The sequence below is a fragment of the Stegostoma tigrinum genome, chromosome 3 (assembly GCF_030684315.1).
Source record: "Stegostoma tigrinum isolate sSteTig4 chromosome 3, sSteTig4.hap1, whole genome shotgun sequence".
Lineage (NCBI taxonomy): Eukaryota > Metazoa > Chordata > Chondrichthyes > Orectolobiformes > Stegostomatidae > Stegostoma > Stegostoma tigrinum.
Window position 1 is genome coordinate 26,296,758 of NC_081356.1, and position 16,637 is coordinate 26,313,394.

The 16,637-nt window shown below is 40.6% G+C and overlaps 1 protein-coding gene across 6 annotated transcripts in view; it reads right to left on the bottom strand.

Moving 5' to 3' along the window:
- znf462 (zinc finger protein 462) overlaps window positions 1-16,637 on the bottom strand; it is a 106,806-nt gene that overhangs the window by 62,340 nt on the left and 27,829 nt on the right. The window contains exon 1 of one of the 6 annotated variants that reach the window (XM_048527764.2): window positions 11,423-11,714. The exons of the other annotated variants lie outside the window; for them this stretch is intronic. The gene's annotated coding sequence lies outside the window, so the exon portion shown is untranslated. Of the gene's footprint in view, window positions 1-11,422; window positions 11,715-16,637 lie in introns of those variants that run through there. 6 annotated transcript variants of the gene reach the window in all.

Consider the following 16,637-nt stretch of genomic DNA (forward strand, 5'->3'; position numbering starts at 1 on the left):
TACTGTCTTAAAGTAAAAGTCCATTATCACTAACAGGCAATTGATTACATCCTGCTTAAGCAATCATCTATTTTCATTTGTCTCCCAAGTGGTCTTCCTCTACCACACTAGACCAAGCAGACCCTGTAGATGCCTACACTTGGTGGGTGGTCGCAGCAAATCCACGTCATGGTGATCAATAGCTCAGATAGCTCATGTGACAGGATGACAAGTGTACAAAACGCTCACCACAATCAAATCACTACCCTACTCACCACAGCCTTCCTCTAGTCCGGCTGCCCCGGTACCATTAACTTGTCGAAGAATAGCTTGTTCCTTATGCTGTTGTACAGAACCTGAAATGGCAGCTATTAGTCTTTACTTACACCAATGATTAAAGCAGATACATATCAATTCTAAACATGTGACTTGGGGATATACTTCCCATCCGTGACACGCATATGACAGAGTCCAAAGTAAATGTGTCACATCATGGTCTGGTAAAGTTGTCTAAACCAAAGCAATCACATTGTATGAACTCACCCAGCAGTTATTGATCTTTCACACTTGTACTTTAGCAACATAATGCTACGCCAGGGTCAGGTTTCCACTGGTTACCCAGATGGAAATGGCCGAGTCAAGGGCAGATGGGAGATTATAAAGTGTAGATGTAAACTCTGATTCTTTGTGTACTCCATCATCCTGGGTCGAAAGCCCATCAATCCAGGTCAATTTCTGTCCATGGCTACATATTACAATTCTCCTGACTGTGCAAGTTCAGAATCCTGACTTGGACATACATCACCGTTCCTTCAGTGTCATTGGGTCAAAATCCTAGAACTCCAGCAGTTATAGTCTATCTACAGCACATGGGCTTTGGCAGTACAAAACGGTAGTTTGGGATTGGCAATAAATGCTGGCCCTTACACAGGTGTCCACATTCCATAGTGAATAAAAAAAAAGACATGGTAATCAAATTATGCTCAGAATTTGTTTTCTGTACAAGCTCACAGATGCAATAAGCTAATTTCTAAATTCCTTCTATATCAAACAAGTTTTAATTTACACAGGAAACTTGACAAATGTACACCAATAAAACTAAAAATGGTTTAAAATAGTTTTTAAATCAGTGTTTAAACCAAATTGCTCAAGGTGGACAACTAGATACCCTCATTAGAAGAAATGCATACCTCTTGGTGTTAAAACCCATTTTTCGTTGTATTAACAAGATTACATCACATTGTATTTAAACACATTTCCGGATGCGTTTACGAATGGGAGACAACTATATTCTGGAACTGCACTGATTATTGGAAGATTACACATTTGACGTCACCCAAATCAGGTTTGTGGGAAATTTGACATGGAGTCGAAGCACTGTGTTTGAATACGTTTTCTGCATAATTTTCCTGCTGTGCTCTAAGTGGAAACTCCCTCATCCAGGGGCCAGCAGTTTTACACACTGAAAAGCCTTCTTTGCTAAAAACGAAATGCCTAAATAAAATTTATTGGGAACTGCAAGATGAAAATTTGATGGTTCTAAACCAAATACCAGGTAAAGGTTTCGATGTCTCTGGTAGAATGCATATTTTACTGACGTAATATGTGGATTGAAATGTATTAACAAAAACAAATTAACAACCTAATTCTGAATTATCACTGATGCTTTCAGCTTCTTTGATTTTTTTTTAAACTTTCAGATTCCCTACAATGTGAAGCAGGCCATTTGGCCCATCGAGACACATCAACCCTTCATCCCACCCAAAACCACCACCTTCCCCACCTCCCCCAAACCCTAAACCTGTAACCCTGCATTTCCCATGGCTAACCCGACTAGCCTGCACATCTCTGGACACTATGGGCAATTCAGCATGACCAAGTCACCTAACCTACACACTTTTTGACAGTGCAAGGAAACCAAAGCACCCAGGAGAAACCCTGGCAGACACAGGGAGAACATACAAACTCCACACAGGACAATCACCCAAGGGTGGAATCGAACCTGGGTCCCTGGTGTCGAGAGGCAGGGCTAACCACTCCGCCACAGTGCCACCCATTAGATGAGTATTTTTGATCCTACAATAAAGGCACAGAGTGTTCTCATGTTTCTTGACTTTACCTTACGACAACGTGATCAAAACGGAAAACGTCGGGAGTCATAAACGAGATTAAAGAGTCTCATGTGGCCCAGGGACCATGGGTCCCCCTCTGACTAACCTGGAGCTAAATCGTTGGCACAGATTTGGTTTGGGGATGCAATTTCAGCCACCCGTGTTAAAGTTTCTAAACAAATCTACCCAGTTTCCAACTTAAAGAAAATGTTCAACTGCTTCCCTGCACCCTGCCAACATAGCAACAAACTCCTGTAATTGAATTTGAGCCTCAAAAATATGTCAAAAAAAGTTAAGCTTGACCTCTAATTGACCTGACTATCTGCCAAGTACAATTAGCCTCTAATTGAGGCAGGAAGACAGTAATTACACCTTGTAATCTTAAAGGGACACAATTAAAGTTGCATACAGCTGTATTTTCTGTAGCAGAATGATAAACTTAAAGAAATACGGGGTGGTGATCTTGACCATATAAAACAATTTATTAGGGGCAGCACAAAAGCCCTTATCTCCGAGCCTGAGTTCAAGTCCTGCCGACTCCAGAGGTGTGAATTGGCATCACTAAGTAGATTGATCCCAAAGTATCAATAAAACGATAACTGCTTACACAGGCTATCAAGGTTGAGAAGGGTCTTGTCCAACCAGGCAGAATGGATTGTTTTGGGAACTGAAGAAAATTCTGCACATCTAGCTCTGAAAGCAGGCAATCCCCTGACTCTCCAAAGCTAGTCTGCCATCTACAGAGGCAGAATCCAGGAATGTGATGGAACACTCTCTTGTTGCTTGGAGACGTGCAGCTTCAACTGCCCTTGCGAAGCTCAAAGCCATCCAGGACAAAGCAATCTACTGGACTGGCCCTCCAACCACCACCAGTGCACAGTGGCATCAGTGTGCAGCATTTATAAGACACACTGCAGCAACTCAACAAGAGCCGTTTACCAAAGGTGAAAAACGAGCAATACCTGGAAGCTGAATGTACTGGTTCACTGAAGCTCCATTTTAAAGTGTACGAGTCAGACCAGTATATGTTTCATTCACCAATCACATTGTTTTAATTCCTTCTGCGTTGATAGCACTTTCCAAACCTATTACCACTACCACTTAGCAGGGCAAGGGCAGCAGATGCATGGTAACACCAGCAAAATCCACCCACCCAAGCCGCACTCCACTGTGGCTCAGAATGGGCTCATCAGTACTTATTGATCCTGCATTCCTCAAGCTCCTTCCATAACAGCATTGTTTTTGTGTCTGAACCACACTGACTCGAGCAGTTCAAGCTTGTTAAAATCACCGAGGGCAATGAGAGATGGGAAACAAACACCAGCCTTGTCAGAAATGCTAAGATATCATGAAACTGCTGGAAAAAAAAATCAGAGGCATTCAAGAGGTTGAGAGGTGAAGATCTAAAATGTACACACAAAACCCAATGCTGACAGTGAAAGTGCACCATCCGACTTATCCAATGCAATATAGGACCTAGTGATTAGTTCAGACTGATTGCAATGACTTTAACATTGACAAAGACAGCAACTATGCCTTTTGTTTTGCAGAAGTCAGCATAAAAGGGCAAGTCATCAGTTGCGTCTCAGTGAGGAGCACCCTCACCTCAATCTGAAGGTTGTGGTTTCAAGTCATACTCCAGAAATGGAGTGCCACAATCATAGCAAGGGGTCACCGCAATGTCAGAGGGCCAGTCTTGAGGGATCTCTGCAACATTGCTGCTGTGGTGTTTTGGAGCAGTCAAGTCAAAACAGTCCTTGTTTTGTCAGGTGAATGTATAAAACCCATTGCGTTAATTCCAAGGCAAGCAGGTGCATTGCTATTAATTGTCCTGGGCAATATTCATCCTTCAACCAGCATCACTGAAAGGAGGCTTAGCTGCTCATTAATGCTACTAATGTCCAAAGGGAGCTTGTGGTGTACAAGTTGGCTGTTTTGGAAATTTACAGAATGCATTCAAGAAACAAGGGTAAGAAAAAAATTTTGGGCGTAGTGAAGAAAGACACCTCCCCTATATACCTTCAGAAGATTGAGTATCTAAAGAATACATGAAGTTTCTCAGATCAGTTTGACCATCATATTACCATGAACTTGTCAGCTATACACAGCTTGACTGACAGCAACAGCAATAATTCTGAAAAATAATAGGGCAAATACTTCACTGAGTTTCCACAGCGTGAACCTATTCCGCATTACACTGACCCTCCTTTGGTTATTTGCCCGAGTATCTCCTTATACTGGCTTAGTCTAACAATTCTGTTTGCTAACTGTCACTGTGGAGCTACTTGCAATCTTTCACCAAGTGAAAGGCACTATATAGATGCAAGTTGTGCATACACAATCACCTGCTGAATTTTTCATTGTTTTGGACAACTCAACAATTGAACATGGAAAGAATAGACTTTATGAAGGTTTAAGCTCCACACTCTTAGTAGATATTAACTCAAAACATTTTCATAAATCATGAAAACAGAAAGTAACAGGCCAGCATTCAAGTTAATTTGAGAAATCTCCAGGGTTTCCATTTCAATAATCGGCACAAGCGGCAACAGTGCAGACTTTGCCAAGTCTGGAAATACCACTAACGATTTCTGTCATACAATCTATTGGGCAATTATCTGGTACAAGTTGATAAAAACACTCGAAAAAATCTTTATTGCCCTTCTCTCTCTCCAAAAAACCCATACTAAGACAATAACACAGGTGAGCAGTGTCATTATTAAAAGGTGCTGGAATGTCATTATTCTTAATCGTGCGGGTGGAAAGTTCAATGGGCTAATTGAAGTACAATTCTACAGTTTGTCAAAGTGCTTTCCTCCCATTCCTGGAATGACTCTTCCTCTTCAAAAGGTGACACAGTTTACTTTCAATATTTTACACAGAATATTTTAGTTGTCAAGTTTCACAGCGTGCTGCAATATCACCTGGTCATTTCTATAAGCACCCTCTATATTACAGCCCAACACAAATGCATATCTTTGTTATGCCTTGTATGTCTAAAATGTACTTGGTTTTTCCATTCATTTGCAAGGTTTCAAGCTGTGGCATTAACCTAACATTTTGCAGCACTATCAGTAGTTAAGTAACAAACCAATATTCTGCTTTGAGAAGCATCATCTCTCTCAAATGGTTTTGGATAATGTTATATCGTTATTTAATTCATAAAGAGCTCAGAACTACTTGTTACCTTACTCTATATCCCAGTGCTGCCATGTTTTACTGCTGCACTACAATCTGTACCAAGTAACAGCATATCAGTTCACCAGCCACATAGAGACCTGCAAGAAAAACACCCGAAACTCCAGCTTTGAATCGCAAGTTTGATTATTTCTAACTCATGGCAATTAGAAAACATAGCAGCGCTGCAGGCTGTCCGAATGTAACAGCAAAATTTTAAAAACACAACTAGACTGAAAAATTAAATCCAATTAATGCCAAAGAGCAATGTGCAAGACTGGAATGATCACTACAGTTTAAAAAAAATGTACAGCTCCAGCCCATGACAAATTGGAATGGGCTGAAACCTTTGCAAAATTGAACCTATATTTTAAAGCACAAAATCAAACCATTGGATCTACCAATTCAATATTCAAAGTCTGAGCCAGGAATCAGCTGAACCTGTCAACAATGTCCCAAAAAGACTTAAAAAGAGAGAGACAAAATAGAAGTTGTTCAATCAACTCATTTAGGATTCTGCATACTTTGAAGTACAAAGGGATGTGACTTGGAAAGCAGATTCAGAATATTGCAGGCTACAGACACTGACAGATCACAAGAAATCATGAGTAGTAAGGCAAAGGCTCTCCAAACAGCTTGTTTTCAGTTAAGTCATGGAAAAGGCATGGAGTTGATGCAGTGAAATAACAAAAGAATGGACAACAGTGAGAAAAGATGGGTGAGAGATGTGAATGATGAAGAGTTCACAGATTTACAGGAAATGTCCTGCAAATGGATCCAACTGCAAATTTGTGCAAAGTCAAGAGTGGGGGAAAAAGCTTTGCAGAACAAAGAAAACAAAAGACGGTGAGACAAATTATTAGAATAAAGCGGTAGGGTGAATCAGAAGCAAATAGACCCAAGATGTCTATACTCTGGAAGAGAATAAAGAGCTCAAGGACACAATAGGGACAGGGACCACACAATTACATGGAATAGCTGGAGACGAGCTGCTTCTCAGCTCGCAGAGAAATGAAATTCACACAACCATTCAAACCCAGAAAAGGGTGAGAAGCAAACCCACCATAATAAAATCAGAAGCTGAAGACTGAGTGTGGAGCTGAGTAAGTTCATCCAGCATGGACAATATCAGAAGATCGTTCCTGTAAATTTAAGAAAGGTTACCCAAGGAAAGATGCTTTCAATTGAACGTGCAGAGGAAACAGATTCAACAGCTAGGAACAACCCAATTCAGACAGAGACTCAAAAAAGATATTAACACTTCATACTACGTCACTGAAACAGATGGTCCTGCTATTCTGGGATTGAGTAGTGAGAAGATCTACAGTGAATTTCAGTAAAGCATGAGGTAAAAGATCAAAATATTAAAATCATTCAGGGAATGTAACACCACCAAAACCAAAGCAAATTACAGATGAAACCAACAAAGGTGTAGAGTTACAGATGTTTGCTCAGAAAGTGATCCAGTGGTGACTTGAAAAGAAACAGCAGCACAGCCAGCAATACAGCAGCATGAGTCTATCAGGGATGAGGTCTCGCTAGAAGGTGGTCATCTGCTAGCCAAATCCAGAACTATCATACTTGAATCAATGCAGAAGTATTTCTCTAGAAGGGCTTGTGGGAATGAATAAGTGCTGACTATGGGTTTCGGCCTGAAACATTGACTTACCTGCTCCTCAGCTGCTCTCTGACCTGCTGTTTTTCTAGCCTCACACCTATAGACTCGTGGCAAATGAAGAAGTGTAAGCTCATAGGCAGATCCACCACATACCTACTACACAGCTATAAGGACTTTGAAAATAGAGTCTATTCAGAAGGTATGCTGAAAAAAAACAGGAACACAGCAGGAAAAGATGACAGCCACTGACTTAACAGCCAGACAATGGCATATCACGGGAGTTAATTTATCTTATTCACTTCTCATTCACCTCTCTAGCCCATCTTTCTGCCCAATGTCCATTCTTTTGTTGAAACAAGTTCGTTTTTATCAATAAGGTGAAAGATTTGAAAGCTACAGCAATCATCTCAGCAGTACAAGCTCTGTTCACTAAGGAAGAGATGCTTTTTTGAATAGTGTGACAATGGAGCCTAATTCACCTTCAGAAAATTTAAGGAATTACCTGAACAGTATGGACTAAACCTCATCACCACATTACCCAGAGGGAAATGGCTTTAAAGAAAATCAAGTCCAGACAGTCAAGAGAATGCTCATGAAATGTGAGCATAAATACCTTATTTGAAAGCACCGAGGATAGTAAGTAACACTGGGGATTTACAGATGCAGCTTGCTACCTCGAACAAGTTGTTGTGACTGTAACAGAGGAACGCAAGGGCGGGCAGGATTTGGGTGTTAAACATTCCTGAAAATAAGATGCTCCAAAAAGATGGGGGGGGGGGGGAGAGAAAAGGAGAACACAGAAGTTCTGCAAAAAGAGGTTGTCTTAATGGTTCAAAGGGCAACAGTCAATTTGGCTAAAACTAAAGAACAAGAGGCTGAAACAAAATTGCTCAGTAGTGTCGTGTAGAGTGGGAAGAATGTAGAGGAACAATTTTTTCAAGGAAATTATAGAGAAGTGAAAACTTCAATAGTTACAATAAGGGACTTTACCTAAATTTAGACTGAGACAATGGTGGGTCTAAGACCATACGAGAGGTAGGTGTTCTGTAATTGTGTTCAGGACAATGTTTAGCAGCAGAAGACAAAACAGACAGTTGATGAGGTTAATGCGGAGTACATCGACTTCCAAAAGTGCCACAGAGCAGACTTGAGAAAAGTTATAACATATAGAGTAAAAAGAGACACAGTCATAACACACATACAACATGGCAAAATGATTGGAAGCAAACTGTAACGGTTAATGGATATTTTTTGAATGCAGAAAGTTTGTGGTTAAGTTTCCCCATAGGTTAGTTTTGGGACAAATGCTTTTCTTGACATATTTTAGTGATCTAGCTCTTGGAAACTGTCCCCTGTGCACAAGTTTGCAAAGTACACAGAACTTGGAAGCACAGTGCTAAACTATATGAAAGGATATTTACAAATTAATGAAGAAATGTGAGATGATATATTTAGAAGGAAAAAAAATCCAGAAACAACTTAAAGGGCACCATCCCAAAGCACATTTGGCAGCAGGGCAACTAGACTGCATTTGCATGCGAATCATGAAAGATGGCAGGACATGGAGGGCGAGCAGTTGATAAAGCACACAGTATTCCAGGCTTTATTAACAGAGGCATAGAGTGCAGGAGCAAGGAGGTTATGTTGAACTTACAGAAGACATTAGTGACACCTCAGCCTTAGTATATGGTGTACAGTCTGAGCAATCACTTTAGGAAGGATGGAAACACATTGGAGAGGGTGGAGAAGAGGTTTACAGAAATGGATCCATGGATGAGAAACTTCAGTTACGAAGATGGATTGGAGAAGTTGGAACTATCTATGAGAGCAGAAGGCAAAGAGGAAGCCTTGATTGAAGTTTTCAAAGTCATGAGGGGAGTGGGCAGAGTAGATAGAGAAAGACTGATCCAATACAAAGATCAAGAATGAAAGTGCATCCATACAATCTAGTTCTCAAAAAAAGCAAGTGTCACAGGAGAATATTTTAACACAGTGAATAATTACGTGTTACACCATCTGGAAGTGTGGAGGCAAATTTGAAGCAGGGGGAGGTCGATTGAGGCAATCAAGAACACTGTTCCTATTGGATGATTTTTCAACAGACAAGGTCATTAAGGTCATGAGGGGTATAGACAGGGTTAATGTTAGGTATCTTTTCCCTAGAATGGGAGTTCCAATACTAGAGGACACATTTCAAGGAGATTTAAAAAAGACACGAAGGCCGTTTTTGTTTTAAAACCGAGGGTGGTTCATGTGTGGAATGAAATTCCTGAGGAAATGGTCAATGTGGACACATTGACAACATTTAAAAGACTTTGAATAAGTACATGTATAGGAAAGGTTTGGAGGTAGATGGTTCAGGAGCAGGCAGGTGGGACTAGTTTAGTTTGGGATTATGTTCAACACAGTCTGGTTGGACCGAAGGGCCTGCTTCCGTGCTGTATGACTCACAAGCAAGAGATGGTCAACACTTGAACAAGAATGTCTTTTTAATAGGCAGGAATTCAGCAGCAATGTGTCCGTTTGCCAGTAATAGTTTAAGAAGAAGCTGGGAGTCTTAAAGGTCAAAACACCACTGAGGATAAAAGCAGTAAGCAAATGAGGAGAAACAAAGTCCACATTTGACCTATACCCAAACTGTTAAAACAGAAAAGACCAATTCCACAAAGGACATCAGCAGCATTATCAGCTAATGGTGCACCCATTAACACTACCACCAGCAAGTGACAACATTAGCATAATCAAGCACAACTCCTACACCATCAACAGCAACACACATAACACTACCTTTGCAGCATGCCAACTCACTACTGAGAGGGAAGAATGCCAAATCAACAAGATGGAGGCACATTTTACATCTAAACAGTGCAAGGAATAATGTTTTTGCGACAAAAGAAAACATTTGGTTTTGTAAAAGTCAAATTGTTAAGTCTTCAGAGAAAAATGTTAGTGATTGGAATGGATATTGATAGAGCCATTAGATAAGGTAATACATGTATTTTTAAAGTTAGAGGAACATTACATTGTGACATCATTTGTACAGAAATAGGAACTAACTCATGTCACTGTTTGTCATGGGTGCCACATTTACTGTCGCACTGCTGTCATGTGCCAAGTAACAATGTATTATGCTCAGTCCAACAACGATGGGAAGAAGTTAAAAAAACATCAGATGTAGCTCCAGCATTCCAAGTCCAAAATGTGATTTTTTTCAAACTTCTGGGAACCAGAAGACATAACAGTTAACAAGCAAGATGCAGAAGGGGCTTTCATGGATGACCTCTCCATTCATCTAGTGTTGCATTAATCCAACAAAGTAACAGTTCTTTTCAGTCCTTCCACAATAAATAGATAGCTTCTCCCCAAACAACGGTTTAAACTTTGTTACAAATGAAAGAACATTTAGAACTTCAAAAGTACAGTGGGTTTTGGACACCGTGCCCTCACCTCTGGATCTCATTTAGACACAACTCTGCCCAAGGTGCAAGGGTGTGTGAAATGATCTTGGACAGCCTCCTGCAAGTATTCAGCATCCAAATATATCAAACTCCCACAAGAATAAAACTGGCACAGTTTCACAGAGATACCACAAGGTTGTCTGATGATAGGCAATGAAAACAAATCTGTCAGGAGATGGCCTAGAACAATGACTGGGATACAGTGGAGGCTTGAGGAGGATGAGGGGAACAGAAAGATTTTCTTCTTTGAATTCTACAGTAGACACAGTGGGTGCCCTCCCAAGAGAAACAGTGCCTGAAATCTCCAGAGCAGACATCTTGTTTTGGATAAGTCAAAAATACATTCCAGCAAAATTATAAATTAAGTATCTACATATTGTTCTGAATCCTCAGATTTGTGTACCAGGTTCAGAGCTCAGAGCTCCCACTAGAGAAAAAAAAAGAGCCAAGAGTCTCAGAACAAAACAACATAATGTCCTGAACAGTGACATACAGTTTTGTGCTTGAGTTGCTGATGGCCTCTTTACAGTTTACAATAAAAAATTTTTTAGAAAATTAATGAATTTTTGTTTTAAAAGAACATTGCAGTCCATTGAATAAATGAAGAAGGAAGAATGTTGTCCTTTTAGTCCAGGAGGAAAAGCATTTTTTTTAATTAAATGCGCCTCAAAGTGGTAATAACTGTAGCTGAAAGTTGCAATCATCTACTATAATTCAACATCATCTCCTGAAGTCAAGACAATTTGTTCCATGCTCCCCTGCATCACCTACTCTCTACCCCAGAACCAGGGTCATGGTGTGAGGAGGGTTAGAGTGGAGCACAGGACCTGACTGCAATATAATGCATGGAAGCACAGCACAGCCAGACACAGAGGGTCATCTTACATCTTCTCAAGAACCTGCTTCTGCGAGCCAGGGTGTGGGAAAGGCTAAAAAAAGGCAAGATGCTTTCCTGCTTCAGATCATCTGTAAAATCCCACAGTGGTGATCCCCTGCACATTAAAATCCAGCAGCACAGCAGGGGTGTTATCAAAGGACGACAATCCCTGCTAATTTGTAACCACGTTAGTTTTACTTACTGTTGAAATTCAGCTCCATTTCCCCCTTCATCTTCATTCACCCTCCTCCATCTTCTATAATGGTGTTAAAACAAGGAGGCTAAATCTTCTGTTGCTCCAGTTGAGAAATGCACATTGTACCATTTTATGCAAGATGATCTGACATTGCTTCTAACAAAGAAAACAAAAGGGGAAAGAAAAAGCTGCACAGACACCTACAGAGCTGAAGGTTTATTCCAGACCTGTATCTACAAAAGAGAGAGACTGGAGAGAAAGAGAGAGAGAAAGCTGTTTCCAACTGAGATCTGGATCAAATTACAGCACAGAAAAAGGACAGGCCCCACCCCATTCTTCTTCAGGGCAGACCAGCACATCACTGAACAAATCTCAAGGCTCTGTCTCTCGCTCGCTCTCTCTCTCGCGCGCGCTGTGTATGTGGCTCCTGCACTTAGAGAATTAGCAGATCATTCAAGTCTTCACTTCCCCACGCACCCACCCCTTGTTCTCTCCAGCTCAAATGAGACCAGCTTCGAGCAACCATCAGATGTTGAGAGAGAGAGAGAAAGGCACACGGTATCTGCTGCCTCATCACTGCAGCTTTAAGACACACACAATAAAGCTGCCTAGTCCTACCAGCTCCAGGAGCAGCCATTTTACCTCCAGACGCTCCACCAGCTCTCAGTAGCAGAGCCTCCAGCCAGCAGCACAACATGGCCCCACTTATCTACCACTCATCAGAAGCAGCTGAGGCAATGTAAAAATGCTGTTCAAATTCCAAGCTAGCTCCTCTTGCCAATACCTTGCTGAAAGGGATGTAATTGGCTGGGGAGTTTCTTTTTTGTAATATATACATTCTCCTTCCTCTCTGAAGCTATTAGAATTTGTCACATTCTGCACAAAAAAAATCACATCACTCCTTCCCCCTTGAAATGAGCAATTCACCCCAGGAAAGACAATAACAGTTGCTTACATGAAACAAGTTGGAGAAATTATGGTTTTAACAGGAGGAAACTTTCTCTTCACCACCCCCTCACCCTTCCAAACCAGGCTGCTCTTATTGATATGTGGCTTTGTTGGTAGCAGCAAGTAGACACAAGCATTCCACAATGCCTGCACCACCCTGGAGACTTTCAATGGGTCTCACAAGGAGAGCAAAAGAGAGAGAGAGAGAGAGAGAAAGCCCATCTAAAGTCTGGCTCAGGAGGCTCCAAAGTTTACAGTACTGACCTTTGTTAATCACCAGCCAAGCCGTCTACAAATCAGCAACCTCTTCCAACTCTCACACCCTCCCTCCCTCAGTACACATATATATACACACACACACACACAGCTGCAGCTGCCCTGGTTCAAGAAGGTCCTTTATCAAATAGACAACAGCACGCACTTCGAAAATGACATGAGCTTCACATCAGTGGTGATTTCTTCTCTCCAGATTAGAAAAATGAAAAGTGGCTGCTAATTCTACGGGAAGAGGAGAACAATGCACTCCCCACCAGCCCCTCACCCAGTGTATCAGTGATGCAGTGCACAATGGGTTAAAGCACAGCACCTACAAGATGCCTTCAAGAGATCATTCAACAGACTGGATAAAAAGCTCACTGTTCAAGAAGGACTGCTAATCAGCGAGGATGAAAATACAAGGGGTCAGCAGATCCACTTCCAGTCCTTTGTCATATTAACCAGCCTTTTCTTATGCAATACTTGCTTTTTAATTCCCTTTTTTTAAAACCTCCCTTCCTCGTTTTGGAAAACATTCCATCCACAGATGATTCGATGTTTATCAGACAGAGATGCTGACAGTTTGCATTGCTACACAGCCAAAGCATTACAGAAATAAACCACTCAACAGAAAACCTACATAGTCATCTCAAACACCATCAATGCAATTTCTAGTGAATTAAATGGAGTGTATTTTTTAAACAAAGCATGGTTGACCTGGCTTAGGAACATTTCTTCAAACAAGAGAGGGCAAACAATTAGAAGTACTTTAATACAAATAACTGGTCTTGTAATAGCTCAAATTGTTCCTCAGCAGGATTCCTAAATATATGCATCCAGGACCCCTCACTGTTCCATTTTAAAAATGGGTTTTTGGTGCATACGGCCAGCCAGAATTCCAAGTCCTCTTCAGAAAAATTAAAAGTGAAAAATAAGTACATTGAATTTGTAAAATTAACAAAAAGCATTAACAGATGTAGCCAAAGGTCTAAGGAGAATTATACCTGGGATTACTGGAATCCTCTACATAAACAGGCTGGGTTGGCTATAACAATGCACAGAATGCAGCAATATAAAAAAGGTACACGAACCAATAAGCTTTCCCACCGCCCTCAACCCAAGGGCAACATTTCACAAACAATCGACAATAACAGGAATATCCAAATTGTTCTAGTCAAGGTCCTTGGTTCCAATGCAATGCTGCATTGGGAATGTTACTGCTATCACATAATAGAAATTAATGCAGAACTGCTAATAAATATGAAGAATGGGCCAATGTTATCTAGCAGCAATTTGCACCAATGGCAGTTTCTCTTTACAAAGAACAAACTGTTTATACAAATATGCTACTGATAAGCAACTGTGTAATGCAAAATTCAACGCTTTAAAAGGAGCCTGCACAAAATAAGGTTGGAAAACAATTCTCAGCGCAACCAGTACGACACCATTTCTGAAACATTTCATATATCTGATAGAAGATGCATCACTTGTCCAAAACAAAAAAATAGATTTATACAATTTGACCCTCATATCAATAGGTCTTCAATTTGTATGAAGTCACAAGGCTTCAAAGAAAATCATCACAAATTTTTATTAGCATTCAAGGTAAAGAGAGAACATTCGTTTTTCCATTGTTGGAAGAAGAACACCAATACAGCGAATACCTTGCACTCTCTCAGGCTAGAGGGCAACAGGCACATTGATAAAACTTGATCTTTACTGTCAGTATGTATGATATGCAATCCTGGTATGTACACTGTACAGAAGTGTGTAAAGTTCACACATTTAATAAATTATGTACTCCACACAAGTCAAAATTTTGAGTGGGTTTATAATAAAACCACCACTGCGAAACTAAAAACATCAAGATGCAGGTATAAGTTTAATGACATGGTGCATTCAGTCGGCATATTTTCAGTTCTAGGCAAGTGGCTCCTCCTCATCTGCGTTCCATGCCACTGAACCCAAGGCCCCTGTGAAAAGATGAAGCCAAAACCAGCCTTGCCAGGATACAGCTGAAAGTCCTCCAAATTGCTCTTTAGATCTGCAGCCCAGGTTTACACAGAGACAATTTTGTACAGTGCACAACGGTCCCAATCAGTGCTTTATTTCCTGTATCCTCTGGTATTATTTCACGAAGGTCTTTGCTGCTTACAGAATGTGGTCTCCCTCACCACTGTTTGGTCACATTAAGGCCAGGAAGGTTTTAACTTTTCAACCACACAAATAGGGCACAGTTGCTAGCTCTCATACTAACTGGAGCTTATGAAAATCTTAGCAAACAGCTAAATATCTTCACTACCCTCACCCATTGCTCTCCCTAGTGTATCAATCCAACAATAGTCAGTAATTTTTGAAATCATGTTCATTCCTAGAAATCGATGAACGGTTATTTCACATATTACAAAGAGGTTAGAACATTGAAACAAATTATTTGGCTGAACTCTCAATGTTGACGTTAATGCTTCATTTGAGCCTCCTCTTACCATTTGCCTTCATTCTTTTCTCCATATGTTTATCTAATTTGGTCTAGTATTCACTTCATCCATTCCTTGTCATGGCAAGTTACACATCCCACCACTTACTAGGCAAAGACTATATTATTTTTAGGACCCCTTTTCTCTGCTGAGATCATCACTCATGCATATTATCCCCAAATGCAGCTCACCATAAACCTGGGGAATTCTGCCTTCGATATCATCTAACATAGTCATGCTACTAAAAACTAAATCTTGGTACCGCAATTTACTAAATCCTCTATTCCTTTTCACTGTCCGTTTCTTGCATTGCAACCTTTCATTTCAATTTATGTCCTCTAAAAAGATATCCATTGAATGATATGGCATAACATGGATATGCAGCACTATCAATGCCAAAACACTTCAATAGAAATTCCTATACACAGGTGGTACCAGTCGCAATTTTTCCTTTCTCTAATCTCCACCAGTTCTCCAACTTTTCAAGCTCTTTTGCACTTTTCCAACTCTGGCTTCTTAGGCAACCTCAATATTTATTGCTCCATCAGGCTCACAGTAACTGTCAATGCAGTTAACTCAGCCACATTAGGGGCAGTTAAACAGTCCTTGGATAAGCATATGGATGATGATGGGATATTGTAGGGGGAGGGGCTTAGATTAGTTCAGAGGTCAGCGCAACATCGAGGGCCGAAGGGCCTGTTCTGCGCTGTATTGTTCTATGTTCTATTGGTGGCTGTGCCTTTTATTGCTTCCAATGCCTTTTATTGTTTGGGCCCAAAGCTCTGGAATTCCCTCCCTAAAATCTTTCTGCCTGAATTTCTTCCTTTAAGATACTGCTTAAACCTCCTCCTCGGCCAACTAAGATTTTGGTCATCTGCCCTAATTTCACCTTGTATCTCCGAATGTCAAATTTTATTTGATCATCAGTTCCATGAAGCACTTTGGGACCTTTTTGACTAAAGATGTTTCACAGGCATAAATTGTTTAACCACTCTACATTACACTGAATATGTACACATTTCTCTGTGCCAATTCTACCTTACACTCCCTTACCTGCACCCTTCTTGAAGTTGTCAATTCTTGAGCTGGTTAAATGATTTCACATGCAAGCATGAAGTGCTTACAGAACTGTGACCAGTGACTACAGGTCCATGACATACATTAACAGGGAGGACAGCATGTTAACTATATCAAGAGACACCAGTGAACGGCATTGTTTAATTAAGTTCTTAGAGCACATACAGAGACTACTGTTTAAATTGTTAAGTTCTTGTCGGATTTTGTTTTGCTACAGTCCTCTTGTAAGGGGCTGTCATCTGTTTAGTTTAAATTGGGTTGATTTGGTTTAATCAAAACAGGATAGTGGGGAATGGTATGGGGCTTTTGTAGCTTCCAGTCTAGAACGCCCAGGTTCAACTCCCAAGTGCCCCAGAAGTGTGTCATAGCACATTCAAACAGGTTGACTAAGAAACAAATGGAGACTTGCTGGTTCACAGAGTTAGTAGGAAAGAAGTAGGCGTAAGGAATGCTGCTTATTCTAT